The sequence below is a fragment of the Balearica regulorum genome, chromosome 2 (assembly GCF_011004875.1).
Source record: "Balearica regulorum gibbericeps isolate bBalReg1 chromosome 2, bBalReg1.pri, whole genome shotgun sequence".
Taxonomy (NCBI): domain Eukaryota; kingdom Metazoa; phylum Chordata; class Aves; order Gruiformes; family Gruidae; genus Balearica; species Balearica regulorum.
This window is the reverse complement of record NC_046185.1, coordinates 148026699-148036151: the sequence shown is the minus strand read 5'-3', so window position 1 is coordinate 148036151 and position 9453 is coordinate 148026699. Positions and strand designations below refer to the sequence as shown.

Below are 9453 nucleotides of genomic sequence, written 5' to 3'. Positions count from 1 at the left end.
AATAGGGCAATTTTGCAATGATATTTGGGAATTACATTTTGTCTCGCAAGTGTAATGGATTAGTAGCAGCCAAGAAGCTGTTTTAACTGGGATTTGTGAATTTGTTCCCCAGAAAAAGAACACTGCTGTGAACAATGATTTTGGGAATTGCTCTTTCGTGTTATGTAGAAGAAGAAAAGCCGCCGTTTTCACTGTTTTCTCAGTCCTCTTAGCATTTCGCAAGACTCGCTGATCAGGAGCCGAGTTTTCTACGCACACTCGGGGCCGCGGTGGCCCGCAGGTCGCCGGGACGGGGGCGAGGCAGCAGACTTGCACTAGAAGACGTGGGTAGCAGCCGAGTTGCGCGGCGGAAAAGCCACCTAGCGGGAGTCTCTGTGGCGCAATCGGTTAGCGCGTTCGGCTGTTAACCGAAAGGTTGGTGGTTCGAGCCCACCCAGGGACGAGCTTTCCCCTTTTGGCCGGGCCCGCTTCTCCCCCCCGCGCAGCCCGGCCGTCGTTTTGTGCCTGTGCGCCGGGGGAGGATGTGAGATTAGCGCTGGCGGCCGGGCAGGCGCCGCGTGTTTCTGGGCAGGGGGGCCCCCGGCGGGGGAGCGGAGAGCAGAGCGGCGGCAGTCCCGGCGGCGGAGGCGGCTCTCGCCCGCCCTGCGCACTGGCAGCGAAGGGTTTTGCTGCTAGCGCCCCCCCCCCCCCGCTTCCACCCCCACCCCCCCCCCGCGCTTGCGGGGCGAGAGGGCTCCCGGCCTGCGCCGCCCTCCCCCCGTGCGCCCGGGGGTCGCGTCCCTCCCTTCCTGCCCGAGCGAGGGGGGCCGCCTGCGGGGGAGGGGTGCGGGACCCCCCGCGGGCCTTGTCCTCATCCCCTCCGGCCGATGCGGGTTCCCTGGGCGGCTCCCCCCCGCATGCCCCGTCCTCCGAGCGCCGCTGCCGGCAGGCGAGAAGGGTCTGCTCCAGCCGGGCTGCGGCTGCCGTGGCCGGCTCCGTCCTGAGGCTGGCAGGGACAGGGGTCTCTGGGAGTTTCTTTACCCCGTGCTCCCGCGGCGGAAGGTGCAAAGGAAAATACCTTTCTTGAGCTGCATGATCATAATTAATGATGATGCCGAGCGATTAGGGTTTGCTTCAGGAGGCGCTGCGTTTACGGCACTCGAGCTATCGCCATCGGATAACCCGGGTCGGCGCCGAGGCTCGAGGGGGAAATGCCATTTGCGGGAAGGGTTATTATAATTACTGTTGTGCACGACTGTCGCCGCTATCGCCAGCGCTGATTAGCGCAGAAGTTACCACGCACACACGGCAATGCCGTCCCTCCCCGATGGACGAAGGCTCTGCGTTTTGCAGCCTTCACAACCGGCGTTCAAACCGCCGGGAAGACACGGCGCCGGGGAGCAGGCTCGCAGCAGAGAGCCGGCCGCGGGGCTCCCCGCCGGCAGACGCGGCTGCCGGGGCCCGGCGGGCAGGACGGCGGTCCCCCCGGTGCCCCCGCGGGTCCCTCTCCCGCCCGGAGCAGGAGGTGTTTCCAGGCCCGTTTCCTGCTGGCAGGCAGCGCTGCCTCTCCGGGCTCGCCCTGCCCGCACGAAGCCGCTTTGCATAAATGAATGTTAAAAGCAATTACGTTGGGAGCTTCGCCTAAACGTATCAATTAGAAGTTGGCACCTTCGCCGTATCTGAGCCCGTGAGCTGATTCCAATGAGCGTTTCGGTCGTGTGAAATAGGCTGCCTTCCAGAGCAACTTCTGCGAAACTCTGCGAGGATCTATTGACAGTTTATAGAGAGCAGAATTCGTATTAAAAATGCCCCCTTCCCCAGTGAAAGTTGTATTTCACCGATCTTTCTTTTCAACTCGCCTGTTTTGAATAAAGGCTGTAGCCCTCTTAAAGGTCAGGCTGTGCCATTGATTTACCATTGATGACAAGATATGGCCCTCGCTAGCTGAGATACCGGAGAAAAGACATGTATTTAGAAACACCGAAGAATCTTTTGAAAGTAATAAACCCTAAATCGTTGACGTGCTGTATCTGCAGCAGCTCGCCGGCATATTTTTTCCTATCACCCGTATCTTTTACATTTCGGTAAAACGTTGTGAAAAACTGGCAGCCGTGTGCTGAGCATCAGGGGAGGTGTAGCTCGCTGCAGGACCCACCCATTATCGTTAGCAACACTTAACCCATAAATATTTCCCACTGATCGCTCGAATTTTATTTTAACTAGAGTCATTTAGATGAATCCCCCTTTCTTGGTATTTCCATGTTGTTTGCAGCAGAAGGATGAATTCAGCCCGGTAGCACTTGCATTCGCTGCAGCCAGCGAAGCCTCACAGGGGACAGAAAATTTAAAATCTGCATTTGTCTGCGCTTTGATTGCCTCGCTACCAGGCAGACATCAAGAGCTTACAGGAATCAACAACAACAACAAAAATTGATCGTGTCAGTGTAAAGCAGTAATGGCTGGAAAGGCAGTAACAATTTAGGAGCTAAAATTTACCAGGCTGATACTTCAGGGGGAAGGACAAGCGGTTCTGCTCCCATAAAGCAAGTCTTGCTCTCCTTAGCAAGTCACAGATGCGTTTTATAGAGGTGATTATTGCTGACCATGAGGTTTGTTAACGCTCCTTCCAGTTGTTGCACGTTGGTGTGCAAATGTTCACCATCAAACCTGTTAAAATAGATGCGGTATGCGAGCATCCACGCTGTGCTCCTCAGATACGTGTGCAGAAGGAGGCTCTTTCAAATGCACATCATGGGCTCGATAATGTAAAGCGACGTTTAGGCAGTGCTTGATAAACTCATTTTGTAGAAGTGAAAAGCTCGTGTATGGAAAGCGCCTCATCCCAGCTGCTCACTAACTAATTACAATTAAGGTTGTGGAAAACGGGAAACTTGATACATTTTTGGGAGAAGATAGGGAATCGAAGCCTTTCTTTGTATGAAGTAAAATTTTTTTAGAGGTCAGTGAAGCTTTCAGTTTCCAGCCATGAAAAAAAGCTTCTCCTAGCTGGGTAACGTGCCCGGATAAAGCATCCGATTCTCACGTTAATCCATTTATCATCTGTACGTTTTTAGGATAAGCGCTGTTCTAAGTATAATAAGGGGCTGCATGATTTGATACTTTCAGGAAAAAAACCCACATTCAAAGTGACCTCTTAACAAATACCGAGTTAAATTCCAACGTTAATATTTCTAACCGATATCCCAACCGATTGCTAACGCAGTTGGGAAAGAGCCGCCGTCGAAATGTCCGAGCGAACCCAGAGCCAGAGGCCGGCCGGCCGCAGACAACCTGGCATTCCCGCGCCCAGCGCCTCCAGCGCCCGGGTAAATCCCAGGACCCCGCAACGCGCCGCGGCTCTTTGTTCGCGCGGCGGTCGGACGGGGACGCGGGGCTGAGGGCAGCTCAGGGGGTGCAGCTCTGCCGCGGTTCCCCCCTTCGCGGGCAGCGCCCGGGGGCTCCGGACCTCGTGGCGGGGGGGGGGGGGGGAGCGGGCAGCCGCCGTGGGCCGCCCGCCTGCTCCTGCCCGCTGCTCGGGGGAGCCCGGCGCTGCCCGTGGGTGCGGGGCCCCCTCCCTGCCGCGTCCTGCGGAGCAATGGGGGAGGGGAGGGCACGGCGCCCCCGGCCCGAGCCGACCCCCGCCTTTACTCCGGGGTGGCGGGGGGGGGGGGTGGTGGTTGAACGGGACACGCGGGGACAAAAGAATACTCTGTCCCTGGCACGGCAAACCCCACCGGATAGGTCGGCTGTGCGTGGGAGCCGGGGGGAGCCGTGCCGCCCCCTCCCCTCCCCGGGGCTTCCCGCTGCCTCCCGCCAGCGGGCGGGGCGACGGCGCCCCCAGGGCCGCGCGGAGCCGGGACCCCCCCCCCCCCCGCCACCGCCGCCGCTCCCCCCGCCCCGGGCCCCCGCGGCACTGCCATTGGCCGCCCCGCCCCGCAGCTGCTCAGTAGCAGCCCGGGAGGGGACGGCGGGGCCCGCGCGGAAGTCCAGGTGCGGGGCGCGGGCCCCCGCCGCCCCCGCGGAGCCGCCGCGCTGCCGGGCGCTGCCCCCGGCCCTGCCTCCCCCCGGCGGCGGGGACGAGCGGGGCCGCGGCGCACGGCCGGGCCGCGCTGCCGGCGGGTGTCCCGCCGCGGGGGGCCGCGGGGGCGGCCCGTCCCGCCGCGCTCCGCCGGCGGCGGCTGAGGCGCATCCTCGCCCGGCTGCGCCCGGCGAGTCGCGGTACAGGAGGGGCATCCGAGCGAAACGGCGTCCGGAGGGCTGCGTCGGTGTCCGGACTGGAAATAAAGCAGTTTTTAAGCAACCCCCTTTGAACTTTCGCCAGTATTTAATGACTTGGGAGGCGGATAAGACGGGGAATAAAATATTCATCGTCTTAATAAAGACCGGGGACCCGGAATATTTGAAACATGAAAAACTGTAGAGCTCGCAGATAGGGTGCAGAAACCAGCCATCTTGAATATTTTAATCTCTGGCAAGTGTTTCTTTGGAACAAAATGGATGTTGGAGGGAAACAGCATAGTTAACATTACTGTAGCCTTCCATTTCTAACACCACCCCTCTCGCAGAATTCAGCTGGCACGAAGCAATGACACTGGAAGGAACGCCACAGCCTTTCATCTACGTACAATGGCAATAAATAATCATAATCTGAATACTGTGGTCTGGAAATTTAGTACCTCTCTAAGCGATGGTGCTGGTTTTACCCACGATTTATATTGATTTGTTTGCATCGATGTAAGTCACATGTGATGCTGGAAAAAGACTTTTAGAGCTCATGCAACATAAACAAACAATTGGTCTGTGTTCACCCAGAGCACATTTGCAAAGATTTTTTTTTATTTTTAATGATACTTTACATTGCTACTGTCACCGAAGTCAAAGGAGGTATTCCTACCGATTACCCTGGAAATTGGATCAGGCCCTGCGTTCAGAGTTTGTTGTGTATTCATGATATGAACCAATTATTCTAAGGATTCATTGTTTGGCCATAAAAATCACTCTAGGCTGAAATTAGGCTTAGAAAGTCCCCAGGATTTTTTCCACTTTTACTAAAATGGAGTAACAGCTGTCTTTATTTTTTCTTTCCTTTTTTCTCCCCCTCTCAAACTGATGGTGAAAACAAATACAACATGCTGATTTCAGATGCTTTTTGTTTTCATATAACTACAGAATAGCTTTCCCTTTTCTACTAAGAATTGTAAGGCTATTAATGGTGGTTAGGCCTTCCCAAAATTTAATTTTTTTCCTTTTTTTTTTTTTTTTTTTAAAAGGAAGAACTGACTGAAGGGGGGGCGGGTGCAGTGAGAGTGGAGACAATAAGTCAGTGGTTCAGCTACACAGGCTCAGAAAGACTCCTTCCCTGGGCTTACTTATTTATTTATTTCCTCGTTGCTGTTTGCTTACTTTGGACCTACTCCTTCGCAGATAAGCTCAGCAGAAACAACGCACTTAAAAAAGCCCAAGACAGCTAATAAAAATAATGCAGGGATGGCTGGAGAGCATTGTCTGAAGATTAAAGAATAGGATCGCAAGGCAGAACTGCTTTATTTTATTCACTTACCGATTTCTTTAATCAGAAATGTCAATTTGGGCAGCATTTCTATTTCTAATTCCTAAGGGTAAGGTTCCTATTGAGAACTGTATTATTCTTATTAAAGTTTCTAGTTTTTTAAGGAAATTTTGAGATGCTGCATATGCAGTTCCTGATTATTTCAGTACCTTGCTACAGCTTTACTTTCTGTATCTGAACATTTTTGCTTTAATTTCTCAGTGCCATACTTTCCCCTGTGGATTGATACATTAAAATATATTTAGCATCTGTTCCATAGGCATCCTGATGTTCGTACAGCATTTCTTGAGACTATTTGTATCAAAAGGCGCTATGAAGTCAAGCAGCTTCCTAGTCATTTTTTCCAATTGGAGCACGTAGGAATCTCAAAAGAACAGTATTTGTGAAAAGCAGAGTGAGTAAAATTACTAAAATGCAAATTACAAGCTGCATCAGAGGCTAAAATTACAAACTTGTGAGAAAAAAATGCGTAGACTAGAAACAATAACGTAGAAAAGCAGGCGCTGGGTTCTTAACGGGCAGGTCTTATTCTAAAAATGAAAGCAACACTCAGCTCAAATTGTTAGTGTTATCTAAGAAACAGGAAGATTTCAGCTAGATTGAATAATGCTGGGAATTTGGGGACTGCAATAAGGCCCAGAGAGGAAAGCCGTATCAAATTTGTTGAAAGCTTAAGGAAATGCATTTAAATGTCACAAAACTCCAATTTATGTGGGAAAGGTATGTAGGGTTCCAGGGAGGAAACAGGGCGCAAAGAGGGACTAAGGAGATAGACCTCTGTATTTTGTCCATCAAACGTGAAGGACAAAGAAACTTTGTAGAAATAAATAGAAGAAATAACTTAAACTTATCTGCTTGCCAAAGGAAAAAGAAGAAATAACTTAAACTTATCTGCTTGCCAAAGCAGGTAAGTTAGAGATGTCTTTTTTTAATGATGACTCAATATATTTTGCCTGAAAGAAATGTGTTCACAGGAAAAGAGAAACGACAGTATCATATTTTTCCTGTAAAGAGTAAAGCTTTTCTTCATAAAGTTCATTTGCCCTAATACACCAAAAGCATTGTTAGATGAGATGAGCTCAGACTTTTTTTTATCTGTTAAGTATTATATTCCTGTATCACCATCATAGCTTTGGTGACAAAACCTGAAGAGCCGTATTGCACCTTAACAGGTAAACAGGCAGGGAAAGCTGTGGGAACACTTGTATCCACACCTTCCAGAAGGGCAAGGAATATCTGGCAACTTCCAAACAACTGAGGCCAAAGGGACTGGTGATTTTATATTTTACTCTGAATGGACAGGATAGTCTGGTTACTTTGTTTTCTTATTGCGTCATTGCTACACCAGGCTCTTCAAACAACTATTAAATGCTTATTAGAGTAGTGCATATATTGGTAAGGAATAATTGGTTTAACAAGCTGAGTGCTGTTTGTAAATATATCTGTTTAAAAACCAGTGCAGTTAAATCCATTGTACTGTTTAAAAGGTGATTGTAAACTGGTGCAGTAAAATGGTAGAAAAACTGGAGTGATCGGTTTTGGTCAAATTTTATTTTTACAGATTCCCTGCAAACATTTCTGGTTTTCTCAGTCAAATGTGTTGCTCAGATCACTTCCCTAAATATTTCTTTGCCTATAGCTTGATTGAGAAAAGGCAGTGACAAGTAGCTGCTATTCAAAATTCAGATCTTCAGTTTTATTTGAGGACGTAGTTTATCTGATGTTGTTTTTTTATGGGGTGGTGTAAACATTCTGAAACTCAAAAGTTGGCTTCACAGATACTCTCCGTAATTTGCTTAGCCTCAGCAGAGTGAAAGTGATACAGAAAAGGTCTGTGCCATTACACACGCTGTGCTTGGTACTGTTGGGCCTCACAGGGTTGCTGGCCCTGAGGTGCTTCCAGTATAAATGGCAGATAAAACTCATAATTAATGAAGTGCAAAGTTCTGAGCTTAGACAAATATTTGCAGAAATGTTTTATTCATTTGCCTTTAGTATTTAGTAATGGATTCTGGGTTTGACCAGGTCTAAGTTAAAATGAAAGAAAGGGGGGAAAAAAAAAAAAAAGTACTTTTCCTCTTTAGTTTTGATTTGGGCAGCGCAGGTCTCGCCGAGAAGGTGGAGCTTCCCCAGCACAGGAGCAGCGGTGACTGTCCTTGACTTCTCTAGTACGAACAGTTCTCTCCCAGCTTGTAACTTGTTCCGTTATATCATGTTGTTTGGAGCTTAAAAAACAAGGATCTTCTGTATGCTTAACCTAAGTATTTCCTTTTTTCAGTCCTAAGATCCAGTGCTTGCTTTTACTGCTGTCACACGCTTTTAAAATCACAGATATGCTGGCTGGAAAGGTAATAATTTGGAGTTTATTGTGGAAAGAAGATAAGATTAGCTGCAGTAAAGATTTATTATTAGAAAATGAATAGCCTAATTTTCAAGATTTAAGAGACTTGTACAAATTACCCGCTGGATGGTGGGTTTTTTTTTTAGTTTCCAGTTCACATTAGTGCCGAAAGAACCGTTTGGGGCCTATTACCCAGCTTTTGGAAAGTTTTCTTGTAGTGGAAAAAATTGTAAGGGATCTGGAAATGAGGACTCATCTGGCTAGTAGATGTTCATAAAAATCCTAACGACTTCAGCAGTCTGAGATGAGGCTGTTGGGGCTGGGCTGGCCTTGGATGGAAACCACTGGACTGGCTGACTGGAGTGTCCCCTCCCTACACGTGGGGTGGTGATAAGTGAAGGGGAAGGCTTGGAAACAGGCTTTGAAATCTTTGAGTACATCTGTGGCTGGGTCGATGCCGTCTCTTTTAAAAAGGATTCTGTATAATAAATTGCATGGGAAAAAAAAAAAAAGAGTAATTCTAATGCAGAGGACAGTTTGGGAGCTTGAATTTTGCATAAAACAATTTTGGTTTTCCTACAAAGGCACTTTACAATTTTCTACATGCAATTTTCATGCTATAGTTTACAGCTTTACATAGAGTATATTCCTCTGAACCAAAAGCGTTTTCAATTTAGTTTGTGTTGTTTTGGAGGGCTTTTTAAACTAAAATCACAATGTATTTGACTTAAAATGGTGACACTGTTATATATGGAAAAGCTGCTTTACAGCATTTCTAGAGGCTTTTAGATACTTCAGTAATTTTACTGTTACTCAGACATCTGTGTGTTTTTAACTCAAAGATGATGACGTTGATCTCAGGGGTAACTCAACTTTGGTGGTACTATGCGAGGGAGAAATCTAATTTATGGTCAGTTTGACGGTTTGAAAAGTGGAATCATACCAAAAAATACTAATTCATTAAAAAAACCCAACCACTTTCATAATCAGTTCTAGTCTGGTCTATGTAATATACTGAGCACACAATACTGCACTTGGGTCACTGGGTGCTATTGGCAATTGGGGATTATATTGCTCTCTGAAATCCATGCTGATTTATTTAAATCTGTTTCTTTGTGAGAAAATCACAGAACCATAGAATGGTTTGGGTTGGAAAGGACCTCAAAGATCATCTAGTTCCAACCCCCCTGCCATGGGCAGGGACATCCTCCGCTAGACCAGGTTGCCCAAGAAAATGTAGATGTTGTCTTAGTTTCATGGGGCTGAATGGGCTGTCCCTGAAGGTGAGGAGTACTGTAATGCTCCTACTAGGAAGAAAAGGTGTATTTTAGAAAAACTCAGCAGATCATCATTCTCCCCAGGAGAAACTCTTGTCGCTCAGCTGTGAGGCTACGGTACAGCAGCCTGCTGCTCTGCTGGTCTTGGGGCCGTTCCTCTACCGACATCCTGCAATCCCAGCACTGAAGCTGAGTACGGCGCGAGGCCATGAAGCTGTGCCTGTCCTGGGAAGACCCGCAAGGTGAGCTGTGGTGTCACGGAGCAATGCTATGGCATTGACGAGTCC

At 48.7% G+C, this 9453-nt stretch overlaps 1 non-coding gene across 1 annotated transcript; it reads left to right on the top strand.

The window, feature by feature from the left end:
• The first annotated feature begins 368 nt into the window (after positions 1-368).
• On the top strand, positions 369-442 carry TRNAN-GUU (transfer RNA asparagine (anticodon GUU)). The gene has a single exon. It is a non-coding gene; the product is annotated as a tRNA-Asn (tRNA).
• The last annotated feature ends 9011 nt before the right edge of the window (positions 443-9453 follow it).